Raw genomic sequence first — 16,701 nt, 5'->3', positions numbered from 1 at the left:
TCTTATTTTATTTTAGAATTGTTAAATTATTATATAATAATAAATAATAAATAAATAATTTACTCCCATTATTTTATACGTACATACATATATATATATGCATATATATATGTACGTATATAATTATATATAATATAATATATATATAATTTCCTATTTAGCAGTATTCCTAATTCATGATGAAATAGAAAATATGACTTATTCATTGAAAATATGAGTACAAGCTCCTGCAGGTACAGGAGGAAAGCATTTATTGAACAACTTACATTGTTCAATATTGACAACTATGTCAATATTGATCTCCTACAACTTTTTTCAGAGAAAATTATATTGGAAAAAAAAATGTCTGCAAGACAACGGCATTAAACTTTCCCACGTTCACTAGGAGCATTACTTTTCTATATGCACTGCCCTCTGCATACGTACTTCAATTCCTAAGTGCATTTCTTCAATATGGTAGTCTCCAGGTACGTAAAAATGTAGGACTGTAACAGGGAGTTGGAAAGAAGAGTGATGTGATCCATGTAAGGTACCATTCTGTTATGACAGGAGCAGCAACTGAAGTAAAATATGTACATAATTTCTGTTGGTAGTGAAACAGTAGGAAGGTGGCACTGAAGGTGAGCAGTTGTCTGCGCTCAAAAAGGGGAAAAAAAAAAAAAAAACAACTGGAGATGGTGTGACTTTAGCAGTACCCAACTGGCTTACTTTTTAACCACAGAATGAACATGAGATACTGCATTTACAAATCAGTGTTGATTTGGGGCTTCTCATTTTGTATTCATTTTTTTCTGACAAAAAAAATTATGTGATTCTTTTTTAAACTTCAGTGGGACAGATTACTGTGTAGATGGCTCCAGGAACTTTAATCCCAATCATTAGGATTACACTGTTATTCTCTGCTCTTCTTGTTATATTGGGTATTATTTTTTTGGTTATATTAAACATTAGGAAACTGTTGAAGGTAAGCAGATTATCACCCGCTGTTTCCAGAAGGCATAACTACATAAAATCTTCTGGCAGCTTTGTAAGCAAGAAGGAACTGATCACGATTGGCTATTTCAGCACTGAATTCATGCATATTTCCCTCAATATTCGCAGTTCCCATTCCTAATGGGAGCTGACAGAATGTAAATGAGTTTCTAAAGGAACCAGCAAAAGTGGCAATTTTTCTCATTTAATCTTCAGATGAGCTGTCTGTCTCCCAGCTGCTGAGCTTCATTAGAATTCTGAAACTAATTTCACCTATCAACACATGATTATTGGTTTGAGTGAGGTTTTTGGGATACTCTGAGTAAAAATCACTCTACAATGCAGAGTTGGCTCAATAAAAAAAGAAAAGAATAGAATAAAACTGGCAGGCTTCAGAACAGTCGGAGTCAGTTCTTTATCTGAAGAAAACTTACATCTATCTTTGGAGTCTGGTAAAAGTTCATCCTATACAAATCATTGAAGTAATAAAAGTATGCAATGTAGGAAAGCTAGAAAGAGATCGGAATTTTTCTTATCAAAAAGCAAATTACAAAGTTTAATATTTCTGCCTAATGTCAAAAGCTAGAATCTTAGCAATTATAGTTGTGAATTCCCAAACCAAAGAGAGTATATGGGATATGAATTGTAAAATGTAGAATATATTTCAAATCAGTAGAAATGCTCTAGTTTCTGCTATGTGTAATCTAAGTACTAAAATCAGATAAATATAACCTTTTCCATGTCCTCCCTGTAGTTGTGAAATACACATCTGCACTATTATTCACTCACTTGTTCTTAATAAGCAATTAGCTATGCCTGTTACATGCATACATCAGATACTACTGATGTCACCACAACTTTGTCATCTGCTTTTGGTACACAAAGCAAAAAAAATTACTTTCATACATTTCATTTTGTCCAGGAAATGACATATGTCTGCAGGAAATGGCTTCAGTTGTTACCAAGACCTTATGTCCTTGGCACTAGACAATTGTATTGTGTTGTGATTGTTTTACTTTATTACCAACAAATCTGTTCTTTGTCATTAATTTACTCCTGTAGTTTTCTTTATGAATCAGTGCATGTTCATAAAAACATGCACTTAATTTCTCTCAATGCTTTTTCTGGGAAGTTAAGTTTTCCCTAATCTTGCAAACTGTCCCCCGCTTTCTTAAATTCCATTTCATTTCTCACAATAATTTTACTTTGACCTTATTATCACAAATAATTTGTCTCTGTTGGTTCAACTGTTTCCAGCCCAGCTTATATGATTTAGCTTTATTATATAGGGCTAAAGGAATGTCTAATTGTCTCAACTGGCATTTTGTTTCTTATGAAGGAAATGTCCCTTTTCCCCATGTAATTACCGAATGTATCACAGCAATCTTGAAATTTCTACATGACATTGCTGACCAGTTTTATTATCCCTTGCTTTCTCTCAAAAGAGCATTGCTCTCAGTTTACAACAACACTTTGATTGCTTCCTGCTCTGGTTTCTCTACACTACTACCCACTCTAACTTAATGCAATTTTACACAAGGCACAAGGAACCTAGGACATGGATGTTAAAGAGTTGCAGAGGTACTGAACAAAGAAAATGATGTTTAAGTCCTGTCCCTCAGTCTCATGGTATGAAGCTGTTTGCAAAAGTTAAATGTATCATAGTGGAGGTAAGCGTAATTTGCTGCTGGACATTTGGAAAAAAGCTAATGGTAAAAAAAATAATAATACTTATTTGAGGGCAGAAGGCTAATTTTCTTTCTTCAGATGACAGGAAGTAAATAGAATGTATGGAATAGAGGAGGACTTTGCACCAAAATAGCTTTGTAATTCCTTTTCTCTTCTGTAGCTGGTGGAGCATAAGGGATTGGCAAGTTAAAAAAAATAATAATCATAGAACAAAAAAATTAAAGACTAAGGAAAGATTATAAGTATTCATATAAATATCACAAATGTGCTTACTGTTCTAATCCTAACAAATGCATTACAATCAAATTCTTATAAGGAATCAAATGTAAACTTTCAGCTGTTTATACACATCACAGTATAAATAGTGATGTAGTCAGTGCTACATCGTATGTATAGTATTGTATCATAAGTTAAAGATTTCCACATTAAACAGCTGCTAAACAGTCTGCAAGATATATAAGATATGTAACGTAATAGTATGCAGTTTGTCTGAAAAACTTGTAACTGTATCAGAGATTTTTAAGGCTTCACCAAACTGCTGTATTTAAGAATTGTTTATTATATTTTGTATTTATGAACTCGTGACTACTTTCCAAGACATTCTGCAGAGTTATCACAGAAATATATTATTATTCTGTACATAATAAGTGACTTTAAAAGAACTGTTTTTCATTCCACATATTCATGCATTTGGTGTGGCTAATAATGCATAAAACACCTTTACAGTCAATTTAACCTAATTTACAATGGTATTTTTCAGCCATACAACAAGCTCCTCTTGCTGCCATTGTTTCCACAGGTTACCATTCTACAAATACTTTACAATAAGGCCAGTGGTAAAAGTTTTGACATATCATAAAAGGAATCTTAACAATGAATGTAATCCATGCAATCATAGTCTTTGTTCCTGAGGAACAAACTGATCTCTACCATCTTTTTGTTACTGATTGCTGTAACTCATTTTCGCAGACTCCAAAGTTTCTTATTTTTTCTCATTTCTCACCTCCTGCTGCTTTGTGTTTCCTCTGAAGTATGGATGTGTGTGGATTTGAAGTATATAATACAGTTTTCTGATAAGTAAGGCTAATGGAAATAATCCCAGTAAAGTAACAGTATTCCAAAAAAAGCATATAGGACAGCAATTTGTATGTCAAAACCATGCTAATTTGGGACAATTACATTTTTTTTAGCTGTAGTACTGTAGTGTTGTATTGTAATTGTGCTATTATGAAACCCAGCTACGGTAAACCTTCTGCTTGAATGTGGCACAAAAAACAGCAACATTTCACTTTCAAACTAGATTTATCAGTGTCTCCTCACAAGCTCAGACAAATCAATTCCTACCCTCAGGAGCACTCATTTTGATCACAGGCTGTGGAAACAAGCATGCTTAGAACACTATTCACTGTATTTGCCTTCACACTGTATGAAGGTCTTGGTATCTCATTGCACATTTACTGAAATAAACACAGTGTGTAATGAACAAAACTGTTATTTGAAAAAGATTTCGTAAATACCTAGAAATGTGAAAAATAAATAATTTATGCACTTTTTGTTGTTTGTTCTTTCTAGGTCAATATTCTATTTGATAGTAATTTTTAACAAGTTCAGATTAGAGATCACTAACTGGATTTCTGCTGGTCGATGAATTTCTGGTACCCTTAATCTCAGGATTAAAAAAAAAGTCAGGTCAAGGGAGCAGGTATTGTCGTACAACTTAATATGTAATACAACTTAATACTGCATTAAAGAAAAAAAAAGTCAGAATAAGGTAGTAATTAAAATGGGAAAAGAAGAAGCACTTCACTAAGTAACACTGAAATGAAAACCACCCTGAATTGCACACATACAAGCAGATTAGACAACCACGAGCAGAAATACTATTTGTTTCACAATGACAGAAATAAAATTATTCAGATCTGAAAACAAACTCATCTCCTTTTATGATTTCGGTTACCTCACTGATGGCTCTTGTCAAAACATTCACCACTAAATTGGACTGTACATAACATCCAAACACAGTTTTAAAGAAATCCACTGTTTCAAGGGCTCTATATGGGAGACATCTGTAAGAGACTGAGCTGCGTTAACATCTCCAACACTCTGCAGAAAAAGTAGATGTTATGGTTATCTATAGCGGGTCCTGTGAGAGACTGAAGTGTTGTGTTCAAGGCCAGTTAGCACCACTGGAGGACAGACTCACAGTGAAGGAGGGGGGAAAGCACAGGAGTAGCCCCTCACTCACATCCAGAAGATCCTAAAAAATGGACACAGCATGTGTGAACCAGAATATAAAAGGCACAAACCTAGGGAACCATGTGTGTGACTGCCACTGGAGAATCCAACTATAAGCACAGAATATTGCTGGAGCCAAGAATACTGATACCTTTTCTTTTTCTCTTTTTCACGCTTCTTTCTCTCCCTATGAATTTTCTTCTGGATGGATCCGGGGGTGAGGATACCTTTCCTTTTTGTTTCTCTTTTCACATCTTTCTTTCTCTATCTCAGACTTCACTTTTGGCAAAATGCTGTTCGACTTGATTTCTGGATAATATCATTCCAAGCCTTGATCTGATCCTGTGTCTGCATGTAAGGGTTATATCATTAAAGTTTTTCCAAGCTGCTTTCTTTTGTTATTCTACTGAGTTTACATAAGAATAATAACATTGCAGCTTTTGCTGAGCAACTGTCCATTGTAATTCTGATGAATTTTAGGTAATTTGTGACTTGTTTGAACCTCTGGAGCAATTAGTATTGTTCCTGGTTACCACACAGAGAATTAAAAGGTCTACCTCCCCCTAGTGCACTGAGTGTGACTGACAGCAGCAGGCTGTCAACCAGTCTCAGAGACCATTATTTTTCCCCCTGAAATCAACTAGAGGACTTCCATTGCTGCTAAGGCTGTCAGATAATTCCTAGAAATGTTTATATAGATCAATTAGAAAAATTATAGGTGAGACTATAAAGCTATGTTTAAGTGAATCAGAGTTCTTCTCAACTTTTCTGTGCCATGCAAGCTTTTGTGCCAAACAAATTAAACATGGATTTGGTACATTCAAGGGAAGATGAGGTGTTGTGGTATTCCACTTGCTTTAACAGGACAGTCAGACAGAGCATGAGCCATTGTTATATTCTGCTGTCTGTGAAATGGCTAATGCTAGGAGAATCTCAGAAGTGAAATAACATTATTTCAGTCTTTCTTTCTTGTCATCTTTATACACACACAGCATACAGTATACTGGATTACTAGCCCTAGTAAAACTCAGTTTACATAAATGTGCTTCATGAATTGAACTTGCATTTTTCCATCAATTTCTTTGGGTTTCTAGAGCTGTTAATGCAGAACTGAAGCTTTTTCATAGTTATAAATGTCACTCACAGTGGTAGGTTATACTTATTCATTTGCTTAATTAGTTCATTTATCAAATGGATGTGTTCCATTGTAGAGAAGCCTGATTAAATGTCTGTCTCTTCTGTTGATTGGTTGGACTCCAACTCGACTGTGAGTTGATTTCATGAAATCTAGCCAAAAAGTTTATAGAATGAAGACATGAGCCTGATCAATCTCCAGTTCCTTCTATTGTGTTCACAAGAATATTAATAACAAGTAATTTTTCTGAAATTACAGAAAATTAGGAATTTTATTTCATTTGTCAGCTGAGGGCAGAGTTAAAATGGGACTCATTATAATTATTATTTATATTACATTGGTTTCATTGTGCATGCTGTGAAAGTGTAACATAGAGTCTTCCAAAAACTTTAAATTCTAATAAATTCTCAAGACAGGAAACTAAGGGTAATAGGAGAAATAGAAACAAAGAAAGGTGAAGTGACTGCTTAGAGACCACACAGCAAGTCACAACAAAACCAAAACAGGAATGAGTATCTTGTCCACATTAAAAAGTTCATGAATTCTCTGAAATAAGTTCTTTAAAAATTTAGATCCCAGGTCTTAATTTTCACAGAAAAGAAGACTGGAAGCACAGAACAGAAGGAGGAAAGCAAGTTTCAGTTGATTCCTGAAGGAAAAAAGAAGGATCGGGCACGCCACAGTTTGTGCACAGGTGGAGAGAGTAGGGAGCTCTGCATCCCACCTATTCTCTGGTTCCAAAGAACATGAATATGAACACTATGGCTCTAAAGTTCACTTTTACTCTGTTAAGAGTTGTAGAGATTTTGATGATTTTTATTTCTTCTCACTGTGATATGTTTTGATTAACTATTTGACTATTTTAATAATAAAATGCCTATGAGATACAGGAATACATTGTTTTCACTGTAAAAATAGGGGTTGTGTAATATGAAGGATATGGTTCATACAACCTGATTTCCACTTTCTGAAATTCAGTTATTTTGTCCATAGAAGCTGTCTATGTCCTGCACATGTCATTCGGGTTGGTAAACACAAATAGAAGCCTGGTGAGAGAGAGATGGAGCAGAAGGACCTGTTTGTATCTGTATAATCAGCGTATTTGTTAATGCGGCCACACAACAAATGGCATGTGTGCCATTGATAATGGATATATGATACAGGAAGGTGAAAGCATGAAAAGGCTCTGAAATCACTTAAATTTTGATAGTATGTATGATAATTTTAGCCTAAAATTGTCCATCTACAAATCAGTCATATGCTCCATTAATCTTCACATTCCATCTACAAAGAAGAGAGATCTAGGCATCTCCGTCTCCACTGTGCATTTTTTAAACTTATCTTTAGTATTTTATAATGCACTGAAACATTTTCTAGCACTGCTTTCCCTGCCACTGAATCTGGATGCAATTTAAATGTCTGTTTGTCTAAGGAAGAAAAATGCAGCCTCAGGTTGACATTTCCTTCAGTTTGATATCCTCTGATTTTAAAAGAAGTATTTTAATGTTCTTTTTATTCCTTTAATGAACTATAATCATTATGTAATAAGGCTATGTATATCTCAACAATAGAAGTTAAACTTTGAAGTGCTAAAAAGAAAGAGAAATAAAAGAACTCAAAGAAAAAAAAAAGTAAAGCCTTAGAAAATAACTTGAGTTTAACACAAAATAGACTCTCAAACAAATAACATAGAAGAGTATAAAACATAACAGATGCAGATTTTATGAATTCTGAATATACTTGCATCGTTGCTAAAATGTAAGTGCAGAAAGCTGATCAAAAAACAGAGTCAGACTCTGTTGTTATTCTAAGGCAGAATATTTATTCTTAGACAAAATACTGATACAGAGGTATATTTCTGTATTTTGATTCTAACCTCCTGTTTTTCCAGTTCTCAAAATAATTATTTCCCTTCTTATTTTCATTTATCTTCATCATATTTCAGGTTTCTTAAGCTTATTCTTTTTCTGCATTTTGGCTAAATTCACTAGTGTCTTGTTTTCACCACTTTATGAATCCTTAGTTTTATTGTTTTTCAGTGTCAGAGATTTCAGTTTTTATAGTTCTGCTGCTTTGATTCTTCCAGAAAAGCCGAAACTTCTGTGTCATTCCCTGTTGTTCATCAATCCTGGTCAAGTGATTTCTATTCCAAGCTAATAAAAAAATCATTTGATATTAGTTAATTATAGGAAAACAAAAACTTTCTACATACAGGCAGAACAACAGAGCAAGAGATGCATATACAGTTCTAATTATTTTAATTAATTCTTTAGTCTCCTAGGTCTTTAATTATACAAGCACAGATTCTTGTTAGCCCAAGGCCAAAATTCTTGTTTCCCCCTTACTTGCTTTTAGTAACATAGCCCAGCAAGATGGATAACAATCTGAATTCGGTCATCCACTTAGATGAACTTTTTTTTTTGAAGAAAAAACTAACAACTGCAAGTCGAATTACATAAACAGTATGAAGACAATCTGACTGCTAAGATATTCAGTGTATGACAGAGAAGATCTGGACTATGTAAGAGCAAATACACTCTCCATCGTCCCAAATAATTTCCGTAAACATCAGTCTATGAGTTAAACGCCTTGTGAAAAGCTTCTGAAAGTAATTACATACTTACTAGGTGTCAAAAAAGGGATATCAATCACACATAGATATCCAGTGCCACAGGCTTTTATCAGTTTTGGTCATATAAACAGGAGAGCTTCTTCTCAAGACTAAAAAAAGAACAACTACGCTAACAGCCACTAGATGGATAATCAGAATGAAAACAGAGGTTTGAAAGCAGACACACCTTCTATTGGGTCTGGGAGAACCATACTCACCTATAAAACTGTTCATGGACAGCGTGCACAAAGCATTTGAAAAGAAGTTTAATCAATAATCAGTAGTGAGTTTGAATTGATAGCCAAATAAATGCCTTTATTCCTCATTGTCCTAAATTAAAACTAAAATTATTTACAAGACTGATAGAATACATCCATTACATTTTACTATCTCTGTAAACTTCAGTTATAAAGATCAAACAAGAGAGGTTGTACCAAGGACAAGGTGAGAGAAAGCATTAGCAATAAAAGAGCAGTGGCTTGTACTGAGAATGATGATGCAGAGGTGAGAGACGCTAGATTCTTTGAAAGTCCTTAGTTGTGAAAAAAAGAACAAAGTAAATGCAGGGAGCAAATAGAATAAGAGAAATCTCCACAGAACAAAATTGGTGAAACATGAAATTAGTACAGTCTAAAGATCATATAATATCATTCTCCACTTTGAAGCAGGTAGTTAAATGAGAGAAACATATATAATTATTAGAAAATACTGTTTTCTTTAAGAAAATGTGGGATTCTTGTTTATATCAAATAGATCTAAGCCAGTGTTAAAAGATTTTCCATATTCATGTAATTGATGTTTATAAATCTCACTGTTCTTTACAGCAATTAGGATTAAAACATAAAATCTGAAGACATACATGAAGTGCCTACTCTCAAACAAGTATCACGGTTGTAAACTGTCTCAAAAAGATCTTTACACATATATTTCATGATAAAAGAATGGGGACTATATATATGTATCCAGTGTTCAGAAGATACAAATTAGTAGGGTACTAATACATGCTGTTTGCATGTATATACTATTTCAAACAGAAAATAACTAAGATTTCTGCATGATTATACTAATGTATATATATACATACAATGCATTTTTAGTATTCTTCATATATGTTAATACTCTAATGAATACACTGTAAATGTAAATCAAGGTTTGCCTCAATAAAATATTGGTTTGTAAATTTGTTTTCTTTTACCAGACTTCTGAAAAAAACTGAAGTATTGCTAACAGATTTGGATCATTGTTGCATTATGTCTAGGTAATATTTATAATGTTACACACTCCTCTGGCATTTCTTCAAGGCAATGTTTCCCCTTAGCAACTCAAACAGGTTACAGCACTTGGAAAAGGACATTTCACAATCCACTCTAACAGTCCTGGCTTTAAGATTAGCAGTTTGAAAGGCAGTGCTTGGCAATGCAAATTAAAATACATCTAAAGCTCATCCAGTTTATGCCAAGCATTAACTTGAGCCCATCAGTGCTCAGAAAATGCATTAATAAGGCCAACTGTGATGTTAACTCTGTTATCCAGGTGGAACGAGCCATGTGTATGCAAGAAAGCATGTTTGCATACTTCATTATCTATTTTCATGTCACGTTCCAGACATATCTCAAAAGTTCACTATTTAAGAATTCACTTCTCATTGCTTTGTACAGCTGATTACACATACACACTACTCTGTTGAGTACACAGTGAAAAGGACTGTTTGTTAACAAATGTTCTGTACCACAGATGAGGTGGCACATAACTGCAAAGACACAAATCTTGTTTTGTTTTTGTTGTTTTTTGAATATCTGTTTTAAAACAAGTAGCAAAACATTGTTACTTCAATAACAATTTTTACAATCTAACATTAGAAGAACTGATGTTATCTCACTAGACTTGTGTAAAGCATTTGACAATATCTTGCATCACATTCTTGTCTCTACATTGAAGAGACATGAATTTGATGGACAGATCACTTGGTGAGTAAGGAATTGATTCAATATTCACACTCAAAGAGTAGTAGTCAAAGTGTTTATGTCCAAGTGGAGGTCAGCAGTGATGGAGATTCTTGGTGGTATGTATTGGTACTGACACTATTCAACGTTTTTGTTGGTGACAGACAGTGGGGTTGAGTGCTGTCACGGAATAACTAAATCAATCTATGCCCATGAAAGGGGGGCAGTAGGCACCTGGGCCTCCCCTGGTACCACAAAACGGAAAGGGAAAGGGAAAAGGGTTAGAAAGATGGGAGCTGGGCTCAAGAAAGGAAAAAAAAACAGTGGCAACAATCTATGGAGGAAACCTTATTTTACTGACTATGATATCGGAATGCAAGACAACACAGTATAATACAATCTAATTGAATTTGAGACTAATAAATCAAATAAAATAGGAGAGAGAGCTCCTGAGACCAAGTCAAACCTGAAGAGCTTGGAACAGCTTGGAAAGCACCCTCCAGCATCCACTGCAAGGCAGTAAGAGATCGTCTCACCCGGAAGGGACAGATCACAAGACTTCCATAAATGTACAGGGGAATAGGTACCTGGAATTGGAGCATTAACACTTTAAATCCCATTGCACTACATGATGTTATGATGTGAAATACTGAAAACCAAAAAACACAAAACTGTGACAAGTGCACACTCAGTAAATATGCAGATATCACCAACCTATGTGATGGAGTAGATATGCAGGAGGGGTGAAATGCTATCCAAAGCGATTCCATTCTCCTGTGACTCCATGTATAGTTCTGGGTTCCCAGCACAAGAAGGGCATGGACCTGTTGGAAGGAGAGCAGAGAAAGGCCATGAAGATGGTCAGAGGGCTGGAACACCATTCTTTAGAAGACAGACTGAGATAGACGGTTTTTATGAGCCTGGAGAAGGCCCTGGAAGACCTTATAATAGCTTTCCAGTATTTAAAGGGGAGTACAGGAAAGACTGAGGAATACTTTAAAAGGGCATATAGCAATAGAACAAGCTGTAGTGGCTTTAAGTTAAAAGATTTTGTATTTGATCATTATAGATTCATAGATTTGTTTGAGTAGGAATGGACCCTTAAAGAATGTCTAGTCCAACTCCCTTGCAGTGAACAGGGACATCTACTGCTAGATCATGTTGCCCAGAGCCCAGTCCAGCATGACCTTGAATGTCTCCAGAGGTGGGGAAATCTACCACATCTCTGGGCTACCTGTTCCAGTGCTTCACTACCCTTGCTGTAAAAAAATGCTTTCTTTACATCCAATTTAACTCACCACTCCTTTAGTTTGAAACCATGTCCCCCTCTGTCTTAGTTTCATCTGGGATATAATTGTTTTCTTTGGAGTTTATGGTATGACGAAATGTTTTGCTTTTAGGTTCTAGTTGGTGTGAAGCAGTGTTGTACAGAGCCAAGGCCATTTGCAGCAAAGGGCCCAATTAGCTGAAAGAGAACAGAATTAGAACAGAACTTAGACTTAAAAAGACCAAAGGGATATGTCATATCATATGAAATCATGTGGAAGAAGTTTTGAAAAGGGCAGGAGTTCCTCTGGCTCTGTTCTGCTTCTCAGGGACTAGCAGGGCATTGGTCGGAAGGTGGTAAGCAATTGATTGGGCATCACTTGTTAGTCATATATCCATATACATGTGTGTGTGTGTGTGTAAAAAATATAACTAGTATCCTTTCCCTTTTCTCTATCTTACTAAATAGTTTTATCTCAACCCATGAGTTCTACTTTGATTATTTGTGACCATAAAATGATAGAGTTCTCAATTCTTGGTGGAGCCAGGAGGGGAAGCAGTAAAAATGCTACCTTGGACTTCTGGAAGGTGGGGTGGACTTTGAGTTGTTCAGAAGTAAGGGGAATCCCCTGGGTTTCAGTATTAGAGAGTAAAGGGGTCCAAGATGGCTGGTCACTCTTCAAGAAGGAAGTCTTAAATGCGCAAGAGCTGGCTGTCCCCCTGAGCCGCAAAATGAGCCTGCAGGGAAGAAGACCGGCATGGATGAATAGGGAGATGTTCTTGAGGCTCCAGGAGAAAAAGAGAATCTACCTCCTGTGGAAGAAGGGATGGGTGACTCAGAAAGAGTACAGAGAAGTTGTTAAGATGTATAGAGAGAAAATCAGAAAGGCAAAAGCCCAGCTTGAACTCAACCTGGCCACTGGAGTAAAAAGGAACAAGGAATTCTTTTACAAATACATCAACAGTAAGAGGAGGACTAAGGAGAATCTCCATTATTTACTGGATGTTGCTGTGAACGTGACCACTGAGGATAAGGAAAAGGCAAAGGTTCTGAATGCCTTCTTTATGTCTGTCTTTAAAGGTCAGACCAGTTATCCTCAGGGTACTCCACTCACTGACCTGGTAGTCTCGGCTGGGGTGCAGACTAACCCCTCCACGATGCAGGAGGACACAGTCAGAGACATAGTACTCCAGCTGAACTGTCATAAATCAATGGGGCCAGATAAGATTTACCCGAGAGTGCTGGGGGAACTGTCAGAGGTGATAGCCAAGCTGCTTGCCATTATCCATCAGCACTCCTTGAGAAGCGCACAAGGCTGGAGGCTTGCCAATGTGACTCCTATCTACAAGAAGGGTTGTAAGGAGGACTCGGGGAACTACAGGTCTGTCAGCCTACCCTGGTGCCGGAAAAGGTCATGGAGTGGATTGTCTTGATGGAAATCACGCAGCATATGCAGGACAATCAGGGGATCAGGCCTAGCCAGCATGGGCTCACGAAGGGCAGGTCCTGCTTGACCAACCTGATCTCCTTCTATGATGTAGTGACCTGTCTGGTAGATGAGGGAAAGGCTGTTGGTGTAGTCTACCTAGACTTCAGTAAAGCCTTTGACACTGTCTCCCACAGTATTCTCCTGCAGAAGCTGGCAGTCCATGGCTTGGACAGGTATGCTCTTGGCTGGATAAGGAACTGGCTGGAAGGCTGGGCCCAGAGAGTGGTAGTGAATGGAGCTAAATCCAGATGGCAACCTGTCATGAGTGGTGTTCTCCAGGGGTCAGTGCTGGGACCTGTCATCTTCAATATCTTTGTTGATGACCTTGATGAGGGCATCGAGTGCACCCTCAGTAAGTTTGCGGATGACACCAAGTTGGCTGGAAGTGTCGATCTGCCTGGGGGTAACGAGGCCCTACAGAGGCCCTGAACAGGCTGGATAGCTGGACTGAAGCCAATGGGATGAGTTTCAACAAGGCCAAATGCCAGGTCCTGCACTTTGGCCACGACAACCCCAGGCAACGCTACAGGCTTGGGGCAGAGTGGCTGGAAGACTGCGTAGAGAAAATGGACCTGGGGGTATTGATTGATGCTCAGCTGAACACGAGTCAGCAGTGTGCCCAGGTGGCCAAGAAGGCCAATGGCATCCTGGCTTGCATCAGAAGTGGTGTTGCCAGCAGGAACAGGGCAGTGATTGTCCCCCTGTACTCAGCACTGGTGAGGTCACACCTCACCAGTACTGTGTCCAGTTTTGGGCCCCTCGCTGCAAGAAAGACATTGAGGCCCCAGTGTGGGTGAGGGGTCTAGAGCACAGACCTTATGAGGAGCAGCTGAAGGACTTGGGATTGTTCAGTCTGGAGAAGGGGAGGCTCGGGAGAGACCTCTCTACAACTCTCTACAACTACCTGAAGGGAGGTTGTAGTGAGCTGGGGGTAGGCTTCTTCTCTTGTGTAACTGGTGATAGGACTAGAGGGAATGTCTTCAAGCTGTGCCAAGGGAGATGCAGGCTGGACGTTAGGAAACACTGCTTCTCTGAAAGAGTGATCAGGCAATGGAATGGGCTGCCTAGGGAGGTGGTGAAGTCACCAACCCTTGAGGTATTCAAGGAATGTTTGGGATTTGTGTTGAGGGATATGGTTCAGTAAGAACTATTGGTGATAGGTGGATGGTTGGATTGGATGATCTTGAAGGTCTTTTCCAACCTTGGTGTTTCTGTGTTTCTGTGATTCTGCGATTTTTTTCCCAGTTCTCTCCCCCATCCCACTGGGAGGGGAAGGGGAGTGAGCAAATGACTGTGTGTGGTGATTCGCTAACTACCATGTTAAATCTTAACACGCTTGTCCTATTACAGTAGATCTTGATAAAGATACTATCCACTTCTTTCTTATAGCCCTTCTTTAGATAGTAGAAGGCCACTATTAGGTCACCTCATAGCCTTCTCTTCTCCAGGATGAACAGCCCCAGCCCTCTCATAGGAGAGGTGCTCCATCCCTTGGATCATCTCTCTGGCTCTCTTCAGGACATGCTTCAACAGGTGCATGTCTATTCTGTACTGGGGATTCCCCGTCTGGATGCAGTACTCCAGGTAATGGATCACAGTGCAGAACAGAAGGGCAGGATCACCTCCCTCGACTTTCTGGCCACACTGCTTTTGTTGCAGCCCAGGATACAATTGGCTTTCTGGGCTGTGAGGGGACATTTCTGGCTCCTGACCAGCTGGCCATCCACAAGTATTCCCTAAGAATATGCCTTGGAGCTATATTAACCCATGAAAATACAAGAGATAGCTAAGAGCGAAATCAGGGAGGCCTTAACTGTACTATTCTGATACGACGTTTCCTTTCTTGTGGTTGTTCTCAAGGACTGAATGAAATTCTTACAAGCTAAATGTCATTTCAAATTCCAATTTCAGATTCTTTGACCTGAATTTTCTCACAGCAGTGCATATAATTCATACATAGTTATAAATAACACTACCCTACTGTAGAAAACTTCTTTTATTGAAATATCTGAAGAAGATTGTGGTGGAATATGCATCATGTATGTACTGAATCACTTCCTGCATGACCATGTGATATCAACTGAAGAGGGTGATGCACATATTAGAACAGTGTGTAGTTTCCCTAAAGAAATAAAGTGTTAATATCTAGCTTGTGAATTTGGCTCCCTAAATAGAGATAGAAATGTATGAGTAAAATCCACCTGAGACCAAAAACTGCTTTTTCGAACAGGCAGACCATTGACCTATACTGTGCATTGGGAACTGTAGGAAGGAAGTGTTATATGCAGACCACAATCCCACTATCCCTCTCTGTTCTAATCTGAACTGAGTGAAGGAGATATATCAGTCAGGAATGAAGGAGTGGAAATGAACTATGTAAAAAGAATGCTATTGCATTAAGTTTTGTCTGTTCCTAGCTATCCAAATATATGTTAACTGGCAATAAATTACCTTTTCCCAAATCAAGTCTGTTTTCCCCATGACAATAATTGGTGACTGATCTCTGTCTCTATTTTGACTGATGAACTTTCTCATCTTGTGTTTGCTCTGTCTTATTGAGGAGGGTAAGTGAGAGATCAATTTCGTGGGCGTCTGGCAATCAACCCAGATCAACCCACCACACTCAGCAACAGAAAAAAAAATCCACAACAGCCCCAGCTCTCTCAGCCCATCCTCATAGGAGAGGTGTTCCATACCTTGGATCATCTCTGTGGCCCTCTTCTGGACATGCTCGTCCCCTGTTTTCCCAAAGAAATTCTTTATTTCCCAGCAGAAATGTTTCAAAGAACAAATGAAATCAGTTCAGACAAAGTGAGACAAATTATTTGCATGCCAGTTCTCACACCAGTGAACAGAAATTCTTCTATTTCTTCAGAACTTTTAGGTCAGCATCTTTTGATATTATTTAATAATATTCATTTATTAAAATTCTAATTAGAAAAAAAATTGATAAGATATTATTATAGTTCCCTGATTGCAGTTAATAATTCAAGCTGACTATTTATAAATTTAACATTTTAGAACCATAGCACAGTAGAATTAGATATGCTTGAAAGGCACCATTGAATGCACAGATTTTCAAGATTTTTTTTTAAAGAGGCAGCCTCATGTAGATGATTACTTATTTCCAAGGGGCTCAGTAGAGGACTCTTAAATGTTGATGAAGGTTAGAAAACCACTACCTCTTTGCCTTCATGTCAAGCTTACAGTGAAAATAAATAAATAAGCAAGTAAACTCTGTGATATTTCACTTAGCCATACCTTAATTACATGATCTGTGGAAAAAAAAAAATCTTTAAGAAGACTAGAAAATGTGTAAAGCTCCTGGAAACAAACTTCAGGAGTTAATCTATCTCCACC

The 16,701-nt window shown here is 37.5% G+C and overlaps 1 protein-coding gene across 3 annotated transcripts in view; it reads right to left on the bottom strand.

Annotated features, from left to right (window-relative positions):
* Nucleotides 1–7,208: 7,208 nt before the first annotated feature.
* TAFA5 (TAFA chemokine like family member 5) overlaps nucleotides 7,209–16,701 on the bottom strand; it is a 452,144-nt gene continuing 442,651 nt past the window's right edge. For 2 of the 3 annotated variants that reach the window (XR_007375143.1, XR_007375146.1), the window contains exons 5-7: nucleotides 11,300–11,409; nucleotides 8,861–11,172; nucleotides 7,209–8,184 (exon numbers count right to left, since the gene is read on the bottom strand). The gene's annotated coding sequence lies outside the window, so the exon portion shown is untranslated. Of the gene's footprint in view, nucleotides 8,185–8,860; nucleotides 11,173–11,299; nucleotides 11,410–11,883; nucleotides 12,051–16,701 lie in introns of those variants that run through there. The other variant, XR_007375154.1, reaches the window with a different exon arrangement.

The sequence above is a fragment of the Lagopus muta genome, chromosome 1 (genome assembly GCF_023343835.1).
Source record: "Lagopus muta isolate bLagMut1 chromosome 1, bLagMut1 primary, whole genome shotgun sequence".
In the NCBI taxonomy this organism is placed as follows: domain Eukaryota; kingdom Metazoa; phylum Chordata; class Aves; order Galliformes; family Phasianidae; genus Lagopus; species Lagopus muta.
This window is presented reverse-complemented; position numbering and strand designations above follow the sequence as displayed.